Genomic DNA, 7,868 nt, shown 5'->3' with positions numbered 1-7,868 from the left:
TACCTGTTTTTCAAGACTTTCAGGTAGCTAAAATAATTCTGTGTTCTCACAATAATAAAAAATAAAAAATACAACTAACAAGCATTATGAAGTATTTCCCTAGGCATTTCTCCTTCAGACCCCCCAATAACACTATAAAGTTGGTTTTGTCTACAAATGAGGTATTCTTACAGGTAGAATTGAGATTTGTATACCAACCTCCTAACTGCAAGATCCCATGCCACTTTCACTGTGCCGTGTGAGGGCCCACTCTCTTTGAAAAATGAAAGACTAACTTGCATCTATTTGCCATCCAGAAACCTATCCATTTTAGCTTCAGGTCAAAGCTGAGTTTCCAGGAGACAGAAGACTGGATGGCTGACCTCCTAATAGGAAGATCTTCCCAGTCATATCACAAACCAAAAAGAAAGGGAGAGAATTAAGACAGAAAAATCAGAGATGGATATGAGACAAAAGGGATCCTAACCAAATGTAAGCCATTTCTATAGTACCAAACATAAATCCAGTAATAAAAAAGGATTAAGGCTCTAATTCAAGATGGTGAGACAGGAAGACTGAACTCACCTCCTCCATGGAACACACTAAATTATACCTACTAACAGAGCTCCTGAAAAACTAAGGGCTAACTGAATAGCTAGTGAACAACTAAAGACAGAACAAGCGAGATGGAGACACAGTAACAAAGTGAACCCCCACCCTTGATGCTATCTGGGAACTGCAGTGGGGAGGAATAATACTGAAAGACTGGGAACAGATCCTTCTGTTCTTGGGCACAGAAAAAAAAAAAAAAACTCACATTTTAAAAGAGCAACTAGCACATAAAAGAGACAACGCTAGAACTCTGCCAAGCAGTAGAGGAGCTGCAGGAAATTTCTCCAGGCAGACAGACTAGAGAACAACATAGCTTATGTTCCCACCCTAGCTAAGCCTGAATGGGAGCAAAGTCCAGGCACCATTGGTGGGCAGGTCCAATTGTCTTGGTGGGCTTGCATCTTCAGTCCACAGGCCCACACCGGCCCTAGACACACTGGGACACAGAAGAAAAGTGAAGGTTTACAGGGGCCAGGGAAGTAATGCTCTCTCCCCTTGTACCTCAAGGGCCCAGACCTAAGCAGGGTCTGGCCACCATAAGGAGTGGTTCAGATGCCATAAATGGAGGATCAGATCATCACAGATGGCTTACAACCTCAGCAAGCACGGGGTACACAGGCCCACCTCAGCCCTACCTGCACTTGGGAAGCAGTTAAAAACCATGATTTAGGGGGCAAGGAAACTGCAGGAACACTCTCTCCTCCACCACCTTAAAATCCCAGAAAGGAAGACACTCCAGCTCACAGTGAGCTTGCAACTTCAGTGAGCCCAGGTTCCACAAGCCCACACCTGCCATCCTGTGATGTGGGGGCACAGCAGGTAAGCCATAGTTTCATGGGGTTTGGGGGCTTTTTTATTGTTTTATTTTATCTTATTTACTTTTTTAAAATGTGTCCTGTTTTGGTTTTATTTTTTTTATTTTTGGTTTTGTTCTTCTCTTTTTTATTTTTTCTTCTTTTTTTCTTCATTCTTTTTTCTTTTTCTTTTATTATTATTTTTTCTTTATTCTCTCTGTAAAAAGCCACAGTTGAAAAGAGTAACTATCCTGAAACCAATACTACACTGTATGTTAACTAACCTGAATTTTAATAAATAAAATAGTAACTAGCATATACAGTCACAGCTCCAGCCCAGCCAGAATAAGTAACCAGACACACACAGTCTGCATCAGGGTCACCACACACAAGATCATTCTTTCAATTTTAGGAGAAGTAGCCATTTCACTTAATCCATACAAATACACACAGAAAATTAAGCAAAATGGGGATACAGAGGAATATGCTTCAAAAGAAAGGGAAAAAAAACCTCAGTAAAAGAATTAAATGAAACAGAGATATGCAATATGCCCAATAAAGAATTTAAAGTAATGCTTATAAATATAATCACTGGGCCAGAGAAAAGATGGAAGAACTCAGTGAGACCTTCAATAAAGAGAAAATATTAAAAGTACCAATCAGGGGCGCCTGGGTGGCGCAGTCGGTTAAGCGTCCGACTTCAGCCAGGTCACGATCTCGCGGTCTGTGAGTTCGAGCCCCGCGTCACGCTCTGGGCTGAGGGCTCGGAGCCTGGAGCCTGTTTCCGATTCTGTGTCTCCCTCTCTCTCTGCCCCTCCCCCGTTCATGCTCTGTCTCTCTCTGTCCCAAAAATAAAAAACGTTGAAAATAAAAGTACCAATCAGAGCTGAAGAATACAATAACTAAAATTAAAAAACACACAAGGGAATCAACAGGAGATTAGAGGATGCAGAAGAACGTATTAGTGATCTGGAAGACAGGATAATGGAAATCAAACATGCTGAACAGCAAAAAGAGAAAAGAATTTTTTAAAATGAGGACAGAATAAGAGATCTCTTGAATATCAAATGAAAAAACATTTGCATTACAGGAGTCCCAGAAGGAGAAAGAGAAAGGTGTAGAAAACTTGTTTGAAGAGATAACTGAAAACGTCCTTAACCTAACAAGGAAAATAGATATCCAAGTCCAAGAAGCCTAGAGAGTTCCAAACAAGATGAACCCAAGGAGGTCAATACCATGACACATAATAATTAAAACGCCAAAGGTTAAAGATAAACAAACAAACAAAAAGGATCCTAAAAGCAGCAAGAGAGAACAAAAAGTTACCTAGAAGGGAAAACCCTGTAAGACTGATTTTTCAGCAGAAACTTTGCAAGCCAGGAGTGGCATGATATATTCAAAGTGTTGAAAGGAAGAAACCTACAATCAAGAATGGTTATCATTCAGACTTCAAGGAGATATAAAGAGTTTCCCAGACAAAAGAAAGATAGAGGAATTTATAACCATTAAACCAACCTTACAAGAAATGTTAAATGGATTTCTTTAAGTGGTAAACAAATGGCCATAATTACACATAAGAAAATGTGAATAAAAAGATGTAAAATATGACCACATATAAATAAAATGTGGAGAAGGGAGTACAAGGGAAGAGAAGGGGTAAACAAAGAAATTTTTTTCTGCTTGTTTTTTGGGTGGGTTTTAATAATGTGTTTGAACTTAAATGATCATCAAATTAATATGGACTGCTATTTACTTAGGATGCTATATATGAACCTCATGATAATCACAAACCCAAAACCTATGATAGATATACAAAAAAATAAAGAGAAAGAAAGTAAAACAAAACACTGCAGATACTCAATGATCACAAAGAAAGAAAGCAAGAGAAGAAGAAAGGAATAAAGAAGAGCTGAAAACAGAATTTTTAAATGTCAATAAGTATATACTTATCAATAATTACTTTAAGTGTAAATATCCTAAATGCTCCAATCAAAAGACAAAGAGTGACAGAATAAACTAAAACGCATCTGTATGATGCCTATAAGAATAAAACAAAACTCATCTGTATGCTGCCTATAAGAGACTCACCTCAAACCTAAAGATGCATACAGACTGAAAGTGAAGGGATAGAAAAACATTCACCATGCAAATGCAAGTGAAAAAAAAAAAAAAAGCTGGGGTCACAATACTTATATCATACAAAACAGACTTTAACACAAAGACCATAACAAGAGACAAAAGCATTACATAGTGATAAGGGAGTCAATCTAACATGAGGATATAACAATTATAAATATCTATAGACCCAACACTGCAGCACCTAAATACATAAGGCAAACATTAATGACATAAAGGAAGAAACTGATGGTGACACAATAATAGTAGGGGACTTTAACACTCCATGTGCATCAATGGATATATCATCCAGACAGAAAATCAATAAGGAAACAACATCTTCGAATGACGCATTAAACCAGATGATCAAAACATACAGAACATTTTATCCAAAACAACAGAATAAACATTCTTTTCAAGTGCACATGGAACATTCTCCAAAACAGATCACTTGTTAGGCAAGAAAATAAGCCTCAATAAATTTAAGAAGACTGAAATCATACCATGTATTTTTCCAAAAAAGACATACATGGCCAACAGATACATGAAAAGATGCTCAACATCACTCATCATCAGAGAAATGCAAATCAAAACCACAATGAAATACACACACACACACACACACACACACACACACACCCCGTTAGAAAGCTAAAATCAAGAAGACGAGAAACAAGTGTTGGCAAGATGTGGAGAAAAAGGAACCCTTGTACACTGATGGTGGGAATGTAAATTGGTACAGCCACTTTAGAAAATAGTATGGATATTCCTCAAAAAATTAAAAATAGAACTACCATATGATCCAATAATTCCTCTACTGGGTACAGTAAAACCTTGTTCTGTGAGCGTTCCACAAACAAGGAAACATAAATTTTAACTTGATAAAACAAGCAATGTCTTGCAATACAAGCGTACGTGACGCCAAAAATCACATGATCACAACTGAGGCAATGGTTCTTTCTCTTTGCGAGATTGTGGGTGATCATCTTTCATGCTCAGACGCTCAGTCGCAGGCCGTGGTGTTTGGAAGAAATCAGCGATTTTTCAGAACTTTGGAAGTTGCCCACAACTGGCACTACTGTATCTTTTGTCACTTCAAAGAACTTATGGAAAGTCCTTTGTTTTACCATACAAGAGTAAGCTTAGGAATGCTTTGCTTCATTCTAGGTCAGGCTGCCTACAGATATGGACCCTTTCCTCTGCTGCCTTATTGCCAGTTACATTAAATACAGTATATGACAAGAGTTTATTAATACTCTACTGTAGTCAACATATATTAGTGATAGTGAGTCATCCTACACAATAACCCTCCTCTCTCTGCACCAGCCATGAAGATTTTCAAAAGTGACTGAAGGTTAATTTGTTTATTTTTGTTTATATTCTGTATTTTATTATTTTGTAGTATATTACAGTATTTTAATCATTTTTGTATGAATATTTTTGGGTTGTGGAACAAATCATCTGAGTTTCCATTATTTCTTATGGGGAAATTCACTTTGATATACAAGTGCTTTAGATTACAAGCATGTTTCGGGAATAAATTACACTCTCAAACCAAGGTTTTACTGCATTTACCCAGGGAAAATGAAAACACCATTAGAAAAGATATATGCACCCCCATATATTTAATGCAGCATTTTTTGCAACAGTCAAGACATGGAAGCAACTAAGTGTGCATCAGTAGATGAATGGATAAGGAAAATGTGATGTATATACACAATGGAATATTACACAACCAAAAAAGGATGAGATCGTGGCACTTGAGACAATTTGGATGTTATCTAGAGGATATTATGCTAGGTAAAATAAGTCAGACTGAGAAAGACAAATAGCATATGATTCTACTCATAAATGGAATCTAAAAAAACAAAAACAATGAATAAACAAAAATCAGAATCAGAACTGTAAATACAGAGAACTGATGGTTGCCAGAGGGGAGGGTGTGGGAGGCTAGCAAAACAGGTGAAGGAGAGTAGGAGATACAGGAGGAATATGTTCTAATACACACACAAATACACACACACACACAATACTACTACTACTACTGCTACTACTATTACTACTACTACTACTAATAATAATAATAATAATAAGAGGGTAGGAGGAAACTTTGGGAGGTGATGGATATGTTTATGGCCTTGATAGTGATGATGGTTTCACAGATGTATACTTTATCCCCATAATCTTATGTTGTACGCATTAAAGATGCATCAGTTTTTACATGTCAATCACACTTCAATAAATCGTTTAAAAATAAACAAATAAAAGTGTGGGTTTTGGAGTGAAACAGACTGGGGTTCAGGTCCCAGTTTTGCCACTTATTAGCAGTGTGACTTTGACTAAATCATTTGAATTCTCTGAATCTCACTTTACTCATCTGTAGAATTAGGACACCATGGATAGAATAATATGATGTCTGGGATTGTCTTTTTAATAGTCCAGGTGGGAGGAGTGGGCAGGGGTATAAAGTAATCAAAACTGGTCACAGGTTGATAAGTGTTGAAGTTGAATGATGGGTATATAAAGGTTCATTATATCATTCTCTTATTTTGTGTATGTTCTAAATTTCTAATTATAAAGCTTAGAAAAATTAATTTGAAAATATGAATGCCTCACCAGAAGACATGGGTAATCAAAAGGAACTGTTGATAATTCATGAAAGAAATACAAATGGCCTAGTATTTTTAAATGTTTTATTTTACTAATAATTTTTTTAAGTTTATTTATTTATTTTGAGAGACAGAGAGAGAGAGGGGGAGAATCCCAAGCAGGCTCTGCACTATCAGCACAGAGCCCAATGCAGAGCTCAAATTCATGAACCACAAGATTATGACCTGAGCTGAAATCAAAACACAGATGCTTAACTGACTGAGCCATCCAGGTGACCCTTACTAATAATTTTTAAATGTAAATTTTACAAATAAAAATAGTACCTCTTAAGTGATGCCCCAAACCAACAACAACAACAAAGTTTGTGGACTGATCATATCTGATTTCAAGATGTTTTATAAACTATAGTAATCAAGATAGTGTGGAAGTGGCATAAATAGAGGCATAGCTTAATGGAACAAAACTGGAGTGCCTGAATCGCTCAGTCAGTTCAGCATCAGACTCAATTTCAGCTCAGGTCATAACCCCAGGGTCCTGGGATCGAGCCCTAAATGGGGCTCTGCACTGAATGTGGAGCCTGCTTAAGATTCTTTCTCTCTCTCTCTGCCCATCCCCTCAAAAATGAAAATAAAAATAAAAGCAAAACAAAATGAAACAAAACTAAGAATCTCACAATAGACACATATATCTCTGTCAATTGTTTTGACAGATGCCAAGGCAATTCAGTAGCAGAAAAGAAAGATTTATCAACAATTAGTGCCGTATGAACTGGTTATACATTTGGAAAAAAATAAATGTTGACATTTACCTCACACTATACATAAAAATAACTGTAAACAGATCACAAACCAAATTGTATAAAACTTCTAGAAGAAAAAATAATAGAAAATGTTAATGATCTTGGGTTTAGTTAAGATTTTTTTAAATAGGACACAAAAATCACAAACTAAAAAAAGGAAAAAAAAACACAAACAGAACTTTGTCAATATTTTCTCTTTAAAAGACACTGTTATACAACTTACAAGATATAGATCAATTCCTCAAAAACCACAAATTATCAAAAAACTACCAACACGAAATAGATAATGTAAATAATCCCATAACTATTAGATGAATTTATAATTAAAAGCTCCCTAGGGGCGACTGAGTGGCTTAGTTGATTAAGCGTCCAACTTTGGCTCAGGTCATGATCTCAAGGTTTGTGAGTTCAAGCTCCACATCACACTCTGTGCCGACAGCTCAGAGCCTGGAGCCTGCCTCAGATTCCATGTCTGCCTCTCTCTCTGCCTCTCCCCTGCTCACACTGTCTGTGTCTCTCTCCCAAAAATAAATAAACATTAAAAAAATATTTAAAAAGAAAATGGAAAGGAAAGAGGGGAGAGGAAAGGAGGGGAGGGAAAGGGAGGAAAGGAAAGGCAAGGGAAGGCAAGGAAAGACAAGGGAAGAAAATGGGGAGGGAGAGACAGAGAAAGAACTGTCTAGAGGAATTCACACACACAAAAAATTCTACAACTAATAAATGGTCACAGGATACAAAATCAACACACAAAAATTCATCACATTTTATTTAGTAACAAAAACATGCAGAAACTAAAATTTAAAACACAATACCATTTACAATTGTGCCAAAGAAAATGAAACGCTTAGGTGTAAATTTGACCACAGCATGTACAGTGGGGTGGCAGTGTGGTATGGGATTGAGAAAGACAGGTTAGCAGTGATAAACATAAGTAGAACTAAAAGTCAAAAAAAAAAAAA

This window comes from Panthera pardus, unplaced genomic scaffold (assembly GCF_024362965.1).
Source record: "Panthera pardus isolate Hobbes unplaced genomic scaffold, ASM2436296v1 HiC_scaffold_15, whole genome shotgun sequence".
NCBI classification, from domain to species: Eukaryota; Metazoa; Chordata; class Mammalia; order Carnivora; family Felidae; genus Panthera; species Panthera pardus.
This window is presented reverse-complemented; position numbering follows the sequence as displayed.